The sequence below is a fragment of the Falco biarmicus genome, chromosome 14 (assembly GCF_023638135.1).
Source record: "Falco biarmicus isolate bFalBia1 chromosome 14, bFalBia1.pri, whole genome shotgun sequence".
Lineage (NCBI taxonomy): Eukaryota > Metazoa > Chordata > Aves > Falconiformes > Falconidae > Falco > Falco biarmicus.
In genome coordinates this window covers 111,582-129,257 of record NC_079301.1, presented here as the reverse complement: position 1 = coordinate 129,257, position 17,676 = coordinate 111,582, and the positions used below count along the sequence as shown (strand labels likewise).

At 42.3% G+C, this 17,676-nt stretch overlaps 1 protein-coding gene across 3 annotated transcripts in view; it reads right to left on the bottom strand.

Moving 5' to 3' along the window:
- Positions 1-11,338, bottom strand: part of ZC3H12B (zinc finger CCCH-type containing 12B) — a 34,445-nt gene extending 23,107 nt beyond the window's left edge. For 2 of the 3 annotated variants that reach the window (XM_056360069.1, XM_056360070.1), the window contains exon 1: positions 10,474-11,336. The gene's annotated coding sequence lies outside the window, so the exon portion shown is untranslated. Of the gene's footprint in view, positions 1-10,473 lie in introns of all 3 variants that reach the window. The other variant, XM_056360067.1, reaches the window with a different exon arrangement.
- Between the last annotated feature and the right edge of the window lie 6,338 nt (positions 11,339-17,676).

Below are 17,676 nucleotides of genomic sequence, written 5' to 3'. Positions count from 1 at the left end.
TGAAAGTATCTTATTTAATTTTGCTGGTATTAAGCAGAAGGACATTGTCTGCTCAGTAATAAAGTGCTGTAGTATTTGTGAAAAACACTTGGGAATTACTTATCAATTACTATACAAATGACAATGACTATCAAAGAGCTGGTGCTAGAAATACTCTATTCAAAGCCTGTTCATTTCATCAGGACCAAAGAATCAGAAGACAGGGTGAATGAACAGATTGAACAATTTCTTTTGGTCTGTTATGACACTATCTTTCCACCATCTCAGTGTGCTCTGAGCCATGCTCTTTCAAAGGGGCAATTATAAGATGCACACGTCTATTATGAGGAACAACCTTTAAATGAAAAAGATTTTATTAACTCCTTTCATCAACTTTGCATCACCTTTAAAAGCAGTTTTACTTGTTTTCTGTAACTGCAGATACTAACACAAAACAAAACCCAACCCAAGTATTTTTTCAAATGTCTCTCTCACCTGGATAACAAATACATATAACAATGACCCTATAGTATTTATTTTAAGCAGCGGGAGAATTGTTTGTACAATCTCTCTTTACTCTTCATTTACCAAACTATAATTAGCATGCTCCTCTGTATAGAATTTTCTCAGTAAGACAGGCATATCCGAAGAGGCATCTTTCTGGAAGAAGGCTATCCTAAACAATAGCCAAGTCCTTGATTGCTATGGCTATTTCTACATCATCAGAAGCTGACTGAAATACACAAAGACATACACCCAAACTAATTTTCACGTAGCTAGCTCAGGCACAAAGAGCAACAAAATCATAACAACATGGACTTGAAACACAAACTGCGTAAACCTAGCACAATCCCAGGTTACTCGTTCTACAACGCATGAATGAATGAAACCCATTCTACCATCTTCACAAATAAACAAACAGGTAGGGCTCGTGTACTATACACCTCCTACAATTAGGCCTCATGTTTACAGTGCAGTGTAAAAGCCTATTAACACAAAAGCTGACAACTTCCTGGTCACACACACACCGATTATGGTAAATTAAAGAGCCTAAATCCATGGAAACAATATGAGTAGAGACAAAGAAAAATCTTTTCAAAAACAATTCGGTGTTCAGAGACACTGCATCCAAGAGGTTCCCAACGCCGCCGTGTGCTGCAGCACAGACTAGTGGTTACTCTAAAGACACGTTCTCGGAGCATGTTTTTGTGATCTTTAAAAACTTCCCCAAGACATGACTAATTGTCATTTTAAGGACATTAAAATTTGGGCCTGTGGAACAAAAAAACCCCCAAAACAAACAACCCGAAATGCATTGCACAAGTCTTCAAGAATGTGACAGAACAGTATTTATTAGGCAGTAATTATTGTCAGGAAACATAGACAAAGAGCAGCTCAAGATGTACAGATGGCACTGAACTCTGGATTAGCCCTTAATTTTGAAAAACACGTTTCTACAGTGCTCATGAAAAAAGTGACACAACTCAACATTGGTGGTGTCGTGGCACTGAGGACACAACCTTCTTGTTGGAATCTGATTTCAGGAGCAGGAGAGATATTACACATTACTGCCTGTTGCTGTGAATATTTTCTGAGATACTGAACTATTTTATCTACTGAGAAAGCAGCTGACCAAGTATATGAGTCACAAATAAAAACGGTAGCTTTTTCTCATCCCAATTATACACTTAGGTGGTACATATCTGCTGGGACACATTCACAGCTGAAGAAAAGCAGAAAATACTCTAAAATTAATGTTTGGGTATTTCAGAATGGATTTTAAAAATGGAAGAGTTGCGCTGCATGACATTACATGCAATTACACTTTGTCCTTAATAAAAATAAAAAGGGTTGGTGATTTGTAGTGTTTTGCCCGTGTATTTTTGTACCTTGAACCAGTAGATTTCCATATTTATCATTATTTTAAACAGAGATAAGAGGAATACATTACCATTTACACATGCATACCATAATAATACATATGTTGTAATTCAACAGGAATTAATCACTTTCACCAATTAATTGTTTGAAACTTAGAATGAATTATTTTCAACATGTAACATATATGGTAGCTTAGCATATTTAATTTTCAATTACTGTGTCAAGTGTTGCAAGACTGTAGGAAAACAGGATAAAATAGGCTTTGTAGAAATTTTTGCTATTTAAGTCGACCATTTTGAAATTAAAGTGACCCCAAAATGTGATACTTTTGCAAAAATACAATATTCATAATTAGTAGTCAGTTTCAAATGCATCTCTCAGCAATGTAAACAAGATCATGTGAACAAGCACTCTGAATTTACCTAGCAGGATCTGGAACAAAGAATTCTGTCCTTTTATTCCTTTTAAAATTGTATTTTACAGAGTTTTATTAAGACTGTTCTAAGAGCTTTTATATTTAGCAAACAACACTCATATAAACATCATTAACAGATGTATAGCATATATAGTGTGACGTAGCTTCCATAAAAAATCCAAGATACATACTAGTCGCTCAGTGAAGGAAAACAAGTATGTCAGGCTTCAACCAAGACAAAAGCAGCTGGCTTTTGGTGCAGATACCTGGCATTAACATCACTTACAGTACTTCGCTCACCGAGGAGTGAGGAGTCTTCCTTATTTAAAAGGAATACTCTTATTTAAGACATTTAAAATGAACATATGTTCAAATATTTTTTGTACTTTTTATTCTAATAAATTAAACCAACTTGTTTCTCCATACTAGAAGAGATGGTCTACAACAAAGGCCTGAGCACAGATCTGCAGCTAATTTATCCATTTAGAGACATGTATAACCAGTATTCCCAGAGTATGCACTAAGTCAAATAGCATTTTTAACAGAAGCATTAGAATGGCAGATCAGAGTTTTTAGTCCCTTGATAATTAGAGCCATATAAATGACAGCATTTTGATTCAGCTTAATGGATTTTTTCTACTTACCATGCAACGTCAGTCTCAACACATTAATGAGAAGTTTCAACGCTGTCATTTTGATGAACAGAGAAACTTTACATTTACACAAATCAAAGGCCTAATTGTATATCAAGCCAAACTTAGAACAACATCAAGAAAAACATTTAATTTTTTTCTGCTCATGACTTCTCTGAAATAAAACACTGATATACATTAAGTCTAAAGTAAAGTACTAGCAGGTAACACCAGCAGGGAACACCTTGTCCTTAAAATGAATATTGAAAGTGTAATTGAAAAGTAGCCTGGTGGCTATGGTTAATAATGATTTTTATTTAAAAGCTGCCTCCTTTCCGAGTCAATTCAGATGTTGTATTTTAAAAGAAAAGCAAATCTGCTATTTGTGTTTCTGCATGTGTCTCTCCTTCCCTTAACGGCCTTCGGAGTAGAACAATAAGGAATGTAACTTAGCACACTTCTGTTACAAAGGCAAAGAGCAGAGGAAGATGCAATCATCATCACCACCCAGCCCTGAAGGGGATATTCTTTCTAAACAAATGTTGAGTTCTAACAGCAGAAGGGGTTCAGCTGTGCAGAGAGGACTGAATTTGAGGAATCCACATGCAGATTATATAGAACTAGCAATGACTTTAGAAATACGACTAAGCTTTACCTTTCTGACCTTCTGTATCTTTTTGTGCCTACACGTCCTCTCTACACGGAACAGTGATGGAAAAAACCCCACCATACACACACACACACAAACATAGACAGATATGCATATATATATATATATATATACACACACACACAAAAGTTCTGAATCTGTCAATGTATCACTTGATACATTTCACAGACCAATTTTGAGAAGTGGAATAGAGATCTTCCTTCCCAAATGCTGCAAAAACTTACATTACACAGCTGTTCTTCCTTACCAACTTCTAGCCCACTGTCCCTGCTTTTACTACAGTTGGCTCAGTTTAAAACAAATAATTAATGCTATACGAGAACCACGGAAATTCAGGGTCACCGCCAATGATGTAAGGTAAGCCACTGTGCAAGCAGATCAGTTAATTTTCAAATCTGATGAGAGTATCCATGGGTATGAAAACCTAGATTCATGCAATCCTGCAACAGGCTCTTAACCAAAATGTCTAAGCTAGGGACGTACTTGTCCATGACTCTCCCTACAGTATGAAGAGGTTGACTGGGGTCATGCATGCCAGCTGGAAAAGTGATTTGGTGGGTTGGGTTTTTTTTTGAGGGGGTAGTTAGGGGAGAAATGTTTGGTTTTAAACACAGATCAAGTTTATAGGGCATCTAAAAAAAAAATAAAATTGCACCTGTGCAAAGGAGAACAACACCCTGCAACAGGAAGTCAAGAAAGAACCATCATAGTAGACAAAAACATCCTATACAAGCATCTTACACATGCAACTACCTCCCTAAGGACCTCAGTTTCTCACTTTCCATATAAATGTTGCTGAATGCAACCAACTGGTGTTTGGCTGGACTACTGAACAAGGTATCACAGAGCAACAACAACGTCATTCAGCAATGACAAGACATTCAGCTGAAATACATCCAAATGCCACCACTTACTTCCCAGACTGTGAAGCTTCATGAGCACAACTCTGCCTTCTTATGGTCTTTTTATATGAGCAAAATTATCCTAAATACTCCAACAATTCTAGTGATCAAGACTTTAAAAATCCCAAGACAATAAACTCCCCATATCTGCCATGAGTTCAGCAGGCTACAAAGTTACAGATCTTTTTTTGGCTGACCCTGATGAAAACTTCCTTGCTCAGCAGAAATGGTACCAAGTTACTGTGCTATTATGCTCAACCTCTCCCTAACAAGCAAGACACTAAACAGAAAAGTGTAGCACTTTGCTGTGTCAGAAACAAGACCTCAGAGAAGGTGCCCACAACTTAATTTTTCTAACTCTGTTCAAACTGTAGCACCGTACAAACACTAGTGATCTGCCCTGCAGGATTGTCTGAGAAGTTTAAAGAGTATGACTAAACACCTGTGGCACTTTTCCACGGCTAACCTTTCACAAAGGATTCAGAAATTAACCTGGAGACTATTTCAGACAATGCCAGGAAAAGAAACACATGAAAACAAGAGAAAACATTTCCATTAGCTAGAAGTTTGAGAAACCACAGCCACTTCTGAAAATCCAAAATAAAACCTACTGAACACTAAGGTCACGGTAGATTTGCAACATTAAACATTTAACAACACATTTTGCTGAGCAACTATGCAGTGAACCCCTAGGCCCAAATCTACAGCCTTTACCAAGTCTGAATTTGCAAGGAAGTCATTTGCTTTGGTGATGTCTACAGGATTTAACTCAAATATACAACAGAAACAATACAATAGAATAGAAAACCTGGTAAGAAGGTATCCATTTTTGCCTCCTTCTTAGCATACTGTGGAGCTTTGTTAAACTGATAAATTGTACTAAGAAAACACAGTACCACCTCAGTGTTTGACGTACTTCAAATTTATTTCAGTAATTACTTCAAATGATCACTGATACCAGTATTAGACTATACATAAAAGCAAGCTGTCTAGCATGTTGCAGGCATGTCACATAAATAGAGGACTTATATTTGCTTGTGAGAGTCAACAAATCAAGTGTGAACTGAAGAGAAACACAAAGGTAGTATAGAATTTAAACATCTGAGCTCAAACTTCATTTATTTTATCACACTCGTAAGTACGAATTCAAAGGGACAGGATGGACATAATTCGAATTATAAATAGAGGAACCGGCATTTTAGCAGTTTCCTAAGATACCTGATTTGCGTATGGAGTTAACAGATTTCTTGACCTAGAAAGAGCAGGTAGTACCAAGCACAGACAAGTATAAAGTACAGGCCAGACTTCTGAAGGGAAGGAAATGGAATATTTCTATTGCCTTAGGTACTCGACTATACTTCCTAAGACAGAAAAAAAAAAAAAGTAGACAGTAAACACACATTGGAAAAAAGCTGTTCTAACAATAATATAGTATCTCTTTCCACCAGCTTTCTCTTTCTAATAACTTAAGCAGCTACAGGTAGCATTAATGCTACTCAAAAAAGTCTGCTGTCCCTGCAAGGCAACATTTACACTTCAGCTAACAGCATTACATAAAACTGGAGCAGGAGTGTAATCCCTTAAAAGATGACTTATTAGCACTTCCTTATAAAGTGAGATTATGTGTTCAGATCTAAACCCAAAGCAATACACTCATTCTCCTAATCCACGTTCTGATAGAAGGCTGTTTGGTACTACCTACTCTGCAGATCTACATGACTCATTAATGCTCTGGGAAGGAAAAAAAATGTGATTGCAGCTAAGTCAAAGACACATCAAGGATGTGATGCATCTTATCATCTTAACTTACACTAATTCTAATTTTGTAATTGAGTATTTAGAACACTACTTTGACAGACTAAACCAAACGTTCCTTTAACCAAAAATCTCATGCAGAAGCAATTTTCAGAAACCTGAAAAACAAAGGGTATTCTGTTTCTAAATGTCTCAGTGCACCGGGTGGACCCTTACATGCTATGCCATCCAACAAGAGGCAGGATGTACTCAGCTCTTAGCACATATGCCTTCTGATTAACCAGAACCACCACATTAGAAGTTACTAAAAAAATGCCAGAAGCAGAGAGAGACACCTCACTCAGTAGGCATGAAACAGTACCTTTATGGAAAGCTGCAAAAAAAGCTTTAAAGGCATCTTGTGACCTTGGTATTTCACACCTGTTACCTTGCTTTTGCAAAAACAAAGCCAATCCATCGCTAATTAGGTCTGATTTAAGCAAGGTGTTGGACTAGATGACCTCCTGAAGTCTGATCCAAACTAATTTTTCTTTTATTCTAAGATTCCCTCATTCTTACCATGACAACACTGCTCATCTCCAAGATGAAGAAGCTGGAAAGTCATCTTCAAGAAGATGAGAAAAAAGACCTACTGCTTTGCTTTCAAAAATGAAAATAGCAAATCCCTACGCTCCAGCAACTTCACCTCTCCCTTTCTAAAGGGAGATCTATATATAGGACTAGGTCTGAGAGAGGGAGATTTTTTTTGGTGTGTTGGGTTATTTTGTTTTAGGGGTGGGGGTTTATTAATTTTTTAAATCAGGACAACCTAGAAATCGGAAAAGGGAAAACACTTGGCGGAGTCTGAAAGTAGTGTCTGATCTTAAAAAAAAAAAAAAAAGAAGGCGGCAGGGTGGGTCAGAGGGGACAACTGCACATGGGTTTTAGTTCTAAATCCTCAGACTTAGTTTTGACTTTATGCGATTCAGCTGAGGTGTCTGTGGGCTCATTAAAGGAGCATGTATGTTAAATTTCTTTCCTACTAAAAATAATTAGTCTAAACTTTTGGCTTTATCCTACAGTTGATACTCTGTCCCTGTTGCAGCATTCCTCTCCAGACAACTGAAATAGAAGTTAAATCAGATAATCAGAACAGATTATTTGATGAGGGGACTCTTTCCAGATGGACTGAATGTGGAAAAGGAACTCTACTATTTCAGCTACGTAACCAACAAGTGCTTTGGCCTACGCTAGGATTTGTAAAAGGCTTTAGTTATACTGTACCATGAGATTCTAAGGAAATTCTGGAAGAGGTCCATAACAGGCCATGTAAAGCCTAGGTTTTATTTTGACAGAGTGATTTAACCCGCTTTGCTAGCAAGCAAAGTCAAAAACAATTCATGTAAGAAAATTAAATACAATAGCTACCTTTAAACTCAAAGACACTTAGCTTAAGTACTTTTTGTATATATGTAGAAAGAATGTATATATTTGAAGCAAAACTGCCAGCTAATGAAGAGTTTTTCTCATTATGGCCAGTCTCATTAACAAATCGTTCACCTCAGAACAATAAAAGTACACCTTAGGAAATGCTGTACTGCTTAGCTCTGCACTTCCCAAAACATTTCCTAAATCTGAAATATTTCAAATGCAATACTACATATCATGGCATCAGAAAGCCTAGATCTGTAACGGTGGTCATGGTATTCTTACTTCCAGATGAATTATCTGTGTTACCATGAATATATCATATCAAATATAGCTTGTCAACAAAAAGGGACAATTCACAGGAAATAAAAAACCCACACATTAACAGATGTAAAGAATTTTTTAAATACCAGAATTATTACAGGCTTTTAATTTACAATGCCAAGAAAAAAACCCAGCCTTTTTACAGCAAACTTACAAAAAATGTAAGTTTATAGATATAAAAATATGTATTTGTCCAGCCATATACACATTCTTCAAGGACCTTTATGTCTGGCAGATTCCATGATCAAAAGAAGACAGTGTTCTCATGGATGTGTGTAAGGTCTAGGCAGCATTACATCCATTTATATTATTTTTACATTATGAGATGGGCCAATCAATACATCAAATTAATTTACAGTGTGACAACACTTGGAAACTTAGTTCTGAGCTTATAAATTACATTTCTTCAACTTTCCATGCCCTGCTTCCAAAACTGAACTTACATGCTGCCTTCCTTATTCCCAAAAGCTCCAGTGCTTCCTACTCTTGATATAAATAGTAGCACAGGGCAAGTGACAGAAGTAATTTGTTTTATTTCTATTATTCACAGATCTATAGTAGAATTATAAGTATTTAACAAAATTACATTTCCATTGCAAATTGTAAAGTAGCTAGGAAAGTCACAACCAGTAAATGTCTACAATAGAATAATTCACATTGGAAAAGGCATCCAGAAAGATCAAAGAACAGAAAGCCAGAACTCACCTCATTCACAGCAGCTGAGAGTAAGAATTAACTTTCTGACTAGTTCATCTGCATATAAAGTGTCATTGGTATCCATTCACCCTCTTTAACACCTTTTGTTTCCATTCTTTCCGACCAGTGAGTTTAGGTGCAGTTACATTTTCTTTTTTTTTTGTTTTGTTTAACACATCTTAAAGAGGTCATTCAAAGAAATTGACTCATCAAGCTTTATAGATTGCTTCTATTACAAGGTGCCAAGCATTAGATCATTTTAGGAGACAAAGAGGTCATAGGTCCAGAAAATGTCAGGATCGATATATACGGAAAACATGACAGTGAAGAAGAGAAGACATATTCCAACAGGAGATAAATTGCTCTAAATTTGAGGATGACCTTGACATTCCCACTAACCCAATTTTTCCAGCAAGAAGCAAAGATAATTTTACAAGTGACATCAGCTACACTTGTGAAATACACCTTCCAGTTCTACATACCACATAGCTCATTTATAACGCCTGGCAAGCAAAAGATACATATCATCAACAAAGGATACCCTCTATACAAAGATGACTGCTTGACAGACATGTCCATTCCAATAAACAAACATACCAAGCATAAGAAATCAGATGGATCGGGAATGCTGCACGATCCCAGGCACTCAGAACTACTGGCATGCATAACAGAAGCTCACAAACGATCAGTATTGTAATTTTCTTTCTGTTCTGCCTTCCCATTTATGACAATACATGATAATCACTGAAACACATGGCAGGATTTTTAAAAAAGTAAGCATCATCACATATATCTTAATAAACACAAATGAATGTTGATCCACATTTATCAACTCCATAAGACACAACATAGCTTCTGATTCAATTTTTCTGCTTGCTAACTTGCAAAGGAAATACACAGCCCTTGCCAAATGTAATTTGTAAATGACTAAATGACAATTAGAAAAGCAGGCTGCTACGAAAAATAACGCATTAAAATGAACTGATTAGAAAAAGAATCTTAAACCTCACGCATACTGGGGTAAGCATCCAGCTGCTGATTCCCATTTGCACTACAAAGCACAATGGAAGGATGCGAGCGGCGATCGCCAGGCACCCCCTACAAAGTGATCTCTTTCTCTCAGCACCCTGCTGTCCCCAGCGCAAGTTTCCTGCCACCCTCGGGCTCAGGCGCCGGCGGCGCTCTCAGGCAGCCCGGCAGCGGAGCCTTCGCAGCCCCTCCCGGCACTCCAGTTACTAAAGGCAACCAGGCCAGCTCCCCGCTGCCGCGCCCCCCGCCCAAGCCCATTCCGCCGCCCGCTACAGCGACCCCGGGGCCCCAAGCGCTGCTGCCCAAAGCCGCCAGGGCCGCGCCGCAACCCCCCGCGCAGGCCCCTCGCCACCGCCGGGCAGCACCTGCGGCGGGCCGGGCCGCGGCGCGCCAGGGGCAGCGGCCGCGCTGGCGGGAGGAGGCGCCGGGCCCGGCGGCCGCCCCTCCCCCCATGCACACAGGGCGGCGGGTGCCGCGGCGGGGACAGGAGAGGCGACGGGTGCCGCGGCGGGGACGGGAGAGGCGGCGGCGGCGGCGGATCACGGCAGAGGCCGGGCCCGCGGAGCGGCGGGAGGCCGCGCCTCCACCGCTGCCAGGCCTGGAGGCCGCCCGGCAGGCCGGCAGGGGGCGCCCTGCCGGCCTCCCCCCGCGCGCAGCCCCCCTCCCCCGACTCCCCCCGCCGGGGAGGAGGGGGCTCCGTCACCGCCCGGGCGCTGCGCTGGCGCCCCCCGGCCCCTCCACCCACCCCAGCCCCTGGGCCCTTTCCTCCTGCCGGAGCCTCACCCGCTGTCGTCGCTGCAGAAACCGCGCGCGGCTGCCTGCGGGGCCTGGCGGCGGAGAGGCGCGGGGCGGCGGGGCTCGGCGCGGCCGCGGCACGGGCCCCACGCCGGCCGCTCCCGCCGCATGGAGGGGGAAGGGCAGGCCTGGCCGAGGGGAGGGGGCGGGCGCGGAGGAGCGCAGCCAGGGCGGGACGGGGTAGGGGAGAGCGCGGGAGTGGGGCTCAGCGCCGGCGGGAGCCCGGGGGCCGCTGCCGCCGCCTCATCCCTGCCTGCGCCTCAGCCGGGCCAACACCGCTGCCCGGGCGCCGTCGCCTAGCAACTGCGCCCGGCCCCCGCTGCTGCAGGCGCCCGGCTCCTCGCGGCGCCCCGCGCGCTCCCGGAGGCAGCGCACGCGCGGCCTGCGCCCGGCGGCGGCGCGGCCGCGCCTGCTCGTGCCCGCCGTGGGGCCGGCCAGGCGGCGGGGGGGGAGGCGGTGCCGGTGCAGGAGCGGATAGGGGGGTGGAGCGGGACCGAGTCCGGGCGCGGTTGGGCCCCTGGCTGGAACGGGACGGGATGAGCGGCCGGAGCCTGGGGCGCCGCCTTCCGGGGCGCCGCCGGGGTAACAAACCCGCTTTGCAAGTGCTTTGAGCTCTGTCTAAACTTGACCGCTAAAGACTGGGCGCGCCCGGAGCTCGGGGCTGCCGTGCGGCTGTCGCCGGCCCGCCGCAGCCCCCAGCTCCCCCCACAGCCCGCACCGGCGCCCGGACCGCGCAGGTGAGGGGCCGGCACAGCCCGGGGAAGAGCCATGCAAGCGCGGCCCGAGCCCGTTCCGAAGGCCCAGAAGCCCCGCGGAGCGCAGAACGAGCCCGTTCCCATTCCAGCTCCCGGGGGTGTACAGCCCGTCCCACGGCTTGGGGCGCCCCGGGGCGCGGGGCCACGGCGCGACCCGCTCACACGTTTTGTTTGGAGCTCTCCTCCGTTGGTCGTTAGTGTTTCTTTTAATGCCATTTGTTTCATAAAGCATGTTGCACGCATATTTTTTATAATTGAATGTTTCAGTTGGAAGGGACCTAAAATGACCATCCTGTCCAGCTGCCTGACCCCCTCAGGCTGACCAAAAGTCAAAGTGTAGTATTAAGGGCATTGTCCAAATGCCTCCTAAACACTGCCAGGCTTGCGGCATTGACCAGCTCTCTGTTCCAATGTCTGACCACCCTCTCTCTAAGGAAATGCTTCCTCATGTCCAGACTAAGCCTCCCCCTGTGCAGCTTTGAACCATTCCCAGGTGTCCAGACCCTGGATCCCAGGGAGAAGAGCTCAGCACCTCCCACTCCATGTGTCCTCCTCAGGAAGCTGCGGAGAGCAACAAGGTCATCCCTCAGCCACCTCCTCTCCAAACGAGACAAACCCAGCGTGCTCAGCTGTTTCCCATGGGACATACCTTCCAGCCCTCTGGATGCACTCCAGCACCTCCACACCCTTGGGTGCAGGGCCCAGCACTGCGTGGTGCAGAGGTACCCCAGTGTCAGTCCTTACCGACTTCCACCTGCTCTCGTGTCTCCAGGTTTCCCCTGCCAGCTGGACAACTTTATGAAATACTGAATGAGTTTTATCACCTGCAAGAAAGAGATGATGCAGGTTGACTGCTTTAACCCATTGATGGATGTTTTGGGTACTGTGATGACAAAAATGCGAAAGTTGACAAAATACACAACGTTACTACCTATGTAATTTTTTTTATATAAACTAATGTGTCAGATGGCACTCTTTATAACACGTGTCGAGTTTTCTGTAAAAAACAGTGAAGAAATGTCTGAATTAAACATCAGTATACTTTTGAGTCATTTTTCTGTATCTACTATAATTTTATTTTTAAAGAAAATAGTAAAGAAATTAAAAAAAGAAAAGAATATTCATGAATGTGTTGTATCTAGAATATACTGAGAAAAGAAAGAAAAATTTCCATCATTACATCCAGTCTTGTAGAATTGATTGTTCTAGCCAGAGTGGTTACGTGGGATCGGGGCGGGGTGGGGAAAGATAAATCATTCTTGCAGTTGGAATTGTTCTGTACCAGATTTGTGGTAAGAAACAAGGCTGTGTGGACTGACGTTAGGCTGTTAAATGGAAGTGGCTTTTTTTTTTCATGCAACAAAATTCAGTCCTGTGCTCAATGGAGTAGGGCAGTGTTTTAGCATAAATTTCATTCTTCATAATACTGCAACTTGTTTTGAAATGTATCTGTGTATTAATTTTTGGTTTAGAAAAGATCAATTAGAAACAAGGTTGAAATTTTCAGGGTCAGCCGAGGGAGTTTTTTCAGTGGCAGTTTTGTCCTTAAGTTCCTTAGCTCTCTGAAGAATCTAATCTGTGTGCTTAGAAAAACTGATCGTTGTTTGGACCCCACGTATCAAATTGTATAAATAGCAGAATTAGACATCAGTGATCTGAATTTTAGCAATGCAGGAGTGGACTGGAGGATTCCATCCTGCAGGTAAGGAAGAAAGGTAATAAGGATTGTTCCTCAGCTATTGTTTATTTTAATGTTTAACATTAAAAGCATCTCTATATCTATGTTACATCATTAAAAGTATTCCTAAATCCATATATAACACAGTGTAACTATCAAACTTTGTGACCACTTTTGAAGTGCTTTGAAACATGCGGATGTAGTATTTTCTGTCCTTTTTTTGAACAGGGAGAGAAAAATAGCTAATGCTTGTGGGTAGGCTCACTTCCTGTCTAAGAACTTCCAAAGCTTTTGTAACACTTTGTGAAGTCTGCTTTTCCTTATGTCGTTCAAAGCAGAGGAAAGTAAAAATCTGAACTTCTGCATTTTCATTTTCTGTTCTCGATCTTTTAGTCTAGTGCGTAAAACCGGAAATGAAAAACAGGATAACCCTTGCTAATGTTGGCTGAGTCTCATCACTCCTCTTAGAGGGGACTTTCCTTCTTCTCTCATATCCTCACCCCACCTGCTCTCACTCCCTCAGTGTCTTAGCAAAAAGATTCACTGGCCCGCTGTAGCCAACTTGTCTCCTACCCCCTCAAATCAATTAGTTCATCTAGTTAAATCATCCATCAAAGAAGCCTGCCCCCTTTGAGCACACAGCTTACTTAGGGCTCAGTCCTACAGTCTGTGATTTTTTTTAAGGCAGCAAGAGTTCGCAATTGACTCAAATTGTATCAGGATCAGATCCTATATGTTCTGATTTCTTTACAAAAGCTGTGGGGTGACGAAGACGATGCTGATGCTGATCACTGATTTCCTTCATCTTGTTTTTCTCTTTAATTAAAGAACACAACAACATAGGAAAAAGTCCTTAATGCAGAAAATGACTAAAACATCTCCCCATTCACAGCTGCTGCTTATTCATTATCTGTTCCAGGAATATGTCTTCTGCAATGCCAGCAAGAGTGCATTTGCAAAACTTGGATTTGTATGATACAGATAAAGCCTCAAAATCGTTACTTGGAAGATTTGTAAGAGACTCTGAAGTAATTTTTATAATGCTTAAAACCTTCAGCTTATTTCCTAATTTATTGTCTAGTGGAATTGATAGAAAAAGAAAGTAGATGCTTTGTGCAAGTCATCTGAGTTTTTAACTTTCTTTATTGATATTAATTATAATTTGTGACAAATAGATTATCAACACTAATAATCTTTTATCGGAGGGGGAATGTTTGATCATTGCTGCCACTTGCTCAGGTATTAGATGAACCTCAGCCACTGCTCCTCATGATGTCCAGTGCTCTCATCTATTTTTTCTTCATTCTCTCTTCTTATTTCTTGCCTTATATTTAAGTAAATTATTTGGAACAGGAACCACCAGTTTTGTCCTTGGATTTCTATAGTGCTAATTATGAAGGGATCCTGCTCCATAGCTCAAGACTGTAGACACTAATGTGATTAAATTCATGACAGGGAAGATCTCACTGTTCAGAGATACCAACTACTTAAAACTCGCATGGTCTCAGGACTGACACCTCTACTCTCATGAAAACCATTTCTCGAAAAGCAAATACCAATTTACTCATGAAGTGTCAAGAAGTAATCAAACTATCAGCTATTAATCCTTGAGAGAATGTGGCTTGCTTCACATCCTGAGTCAGCCCAGGTGCTTCAGTGGCTGATCAGAAGCAATCCATCAAGGGATTTATCTTTATTATGGTTAAGGTAATAAGAGAGTAAAAGGCAGGACATACAAAAATCAGTGCAGATAGTACTTTCCCTAAGTATGGCCGCTTACTCCAGCTGTTAGGAGCTTCCCTGTCTCAGACTCAGAACAAACCTCAGTCACAGCAGCTCAGCTCTGAAGCTTGTTTTCTGGCTTTTTATTTCTTCTAACTCCAGCACTCTCACCCAAGCCCCTCCACAGCTTCAGTTCACAATCTCTGGAAAAAGAAACAACAAACAAACAACCGTGGGCCGAGAAATGCTAAGGGTGATTCTCAGCATCTTGAGTTCATTATACTGCACAAATCTTCCCTGTGAAATGCTAGGAACTGTGGCATGTGAGGAGCTTGCAAGATCAATTTTTAGCTCAGAACCAGCTATTTTACCCAGACTATGTGAGTTCAGTTACCAAGTATTTCAGTAATTCATGGCATTAGTTTCTGAGATTTATGTTGGTTGGCTTCATAACATCATGTAAATTTGTATTACTTTACAGGTATATAAAAAATGGGGTCCCTGCTCCAAAGCAGCACAAGGAACAACAGCAGTGAATAGAAGCACCAGTAAAGGCACTTAGAGAAAACAGACTGCCACAGAGAACAAAAGAATAGCAAAGAGCAGGCTGGAGAACACAGCTAAACTAAAGGGGGGAGAAAACCCCACCTGCTTACCTGTGCTTGATGAAAACTAATAATTTTTGCTACTAAAACACCCAATTTTTAAAATAAATGGGGGTCTGATACTGTAGTCTGCATCCATTCCAAACTCCCATTTACTTCACTAGGAATTAAAAGCATTTAAAAAGATGACTAAAGCTATTATTATCAGGGAAAAAAAATGAGCAGAAAGCTGTATGTAGTGCACCGGTTCTGATGTCATCCTTGAGAACTGAAGAGTTTTTATGATTGACCTGCTTTCCTGGATCATTCATTTCGATTGATCAGTGAAAGCAGAAAAAAAGGGCCAAACCATATCTCTGGGGAGTTTCAGCTTCTCACACAGCCTGGGACAGGCATGATCTGCATTACATTACACTGATCACTAAATGTAATCTGTGCAGCAAGAAGAAAAAATCCACTGATCAACATTTGCTGCCTCAGCTACAAAAGGTTTGCTTAAACACCATTACACAGGCAGGGCAGGGCAGGGCAGGGCAGAGAAGGCACATGCTAGCAGAAGTTCTTTGGAGACTGGCCTTGTATCAGAATTCAGGAATTTAAACCTTTACCTTCCTTCTTGACAAGAACTCAAGAGGAGGCAGAGGCAATGTTAGCCTGTCTCATTCCCTTCTACTGGCATAAATCTCTTTCGTTACACAGAACATGTTGCATTTTTCTTTACTGCTTGCATTTTTGTGTCTGGCTTCTCAGTAGGTTTTCTGCATTTGTTTCAGATGTTTCTGCATGCCATTTCCAAAGGTAGTAAGTGATATTTTTATTTTACTTTTAGTTTACCTCAGCTGAGTGCACATGAGAAGGTTGTGTGATTCTTCATCATGACACTGAATAAAGGGGAAAGTTCCAGACAATATTTGATATAAATTCATCATGAACAGAGTGAGAACACGCTTCAGTTTCTTTAAAATAAATGAGCAGGAGTAGAAGCATTTACAGATAAGTAGGTGTTACCCCCCTGAAGCCTCAGATAGACAAAAATTCCAAATTAGCTATATTTTCAGATGTGCCTGCCTGCCTTCCTCCCAGCTGCCACTCGTCTCAGGCCCCATCCCTTCTGCAGACAAGCCCTCCTGGCTGCCTACCCTTTTCCACTCTCAGTGACTCCTGCCGAGCGGTCCTCCTATGCCAGGACACAGCCTTTCATTTTTCAAGGCTCTCTGCCTTGAGAAGCTAATGCAGACACTTAAATCCATGCTCATGTGTGACAGCTCCTCCAGCCCCCTGGCCATCTTGAGAGGTCACAAAAGAAGCAGGAGCAGGTCAGTGTAGGGGCAGGCTATGCGCCACATTGGCAAGGGTAACTCAACTCCGATCAGGTCAAAACCCCTACCTCAAGGCAAGGATCTGCAGCACTTGGGTTGGTATGGAGACACCTTTGTCTGAGTAGTTTTTAAAAGCAACATGGAGGTTCCTCACCTCCCAGACGGCCTTTCCTGGTGAAGTGCTCTGTAGCCAGACATTCTACTGGAATCTGTCCTAAACTCTCCGTATTGCTCATTTGATAGATTACTTTTTAGAGTCCTCTCACAGCTGACCTAGTGGATTATTTGCTATGATGGTGGCTCTTCCCAACACCTTTTCCACACAGAAAGACTATTACTATTATTATGCGCTGCTGCTATACTGTCCTGTTTGCTAGGGTGCTGGAGCCAGAGCACAATACCCCAGTGGCTCACCCTATCTGCTTATTACCTCATACTCTAGTTTGCTAGTTTTCTAGGCACAGGTATTCATACATGAGGGAGACCACTTGCCCTTTAGTCCGCAACTGTAAATGCAACTGGCTCAAGACATTCAGTTCTGTCACTATAAGCCGTAACTTGAGCAGATCTACCACACACCATGTAAATACTATCTTGCATTCAGCCATCTTACCTTTTTCATTGCTCTCCTCTAAATTCTGTCCATCTTTATTTTTCACCTCCTTTCCAGAGTCCCAGACCAGACACCAGCAAGTCTGATCAGTGCAGAGTAGAGGTTAAGTACTTCCAGTGCTTTCCATATAACACTCCTCTAATATCTTCCAGAATAACTGCCCTGTTGTCATCAGCCTCACACTACTGACTGATGAGGGGTCTGCTATACCCACTAAGACTAAAGTACCACTGATTGTACATTTGCAACAGACAGAGGCGTATGTTTGCAGAATTTGGTTTTCCTACTGACTGTCTAGACCTTCAGGTTAACGTTCACTCTGATGCACTGAACTTTCAGCCCAGCACAACCATCAGAGCTGGTAACCTTCAGGGTAAATGCTTGGGCATATAGGTCATGAATTTACCCTGTGGATCCCTTAGGACAGATCCTGAAAGAGACCTTTTAAAGTGTTGAGATATAACTGTTACCTTCCTAACTTAAAATACAGTGTTTAGTA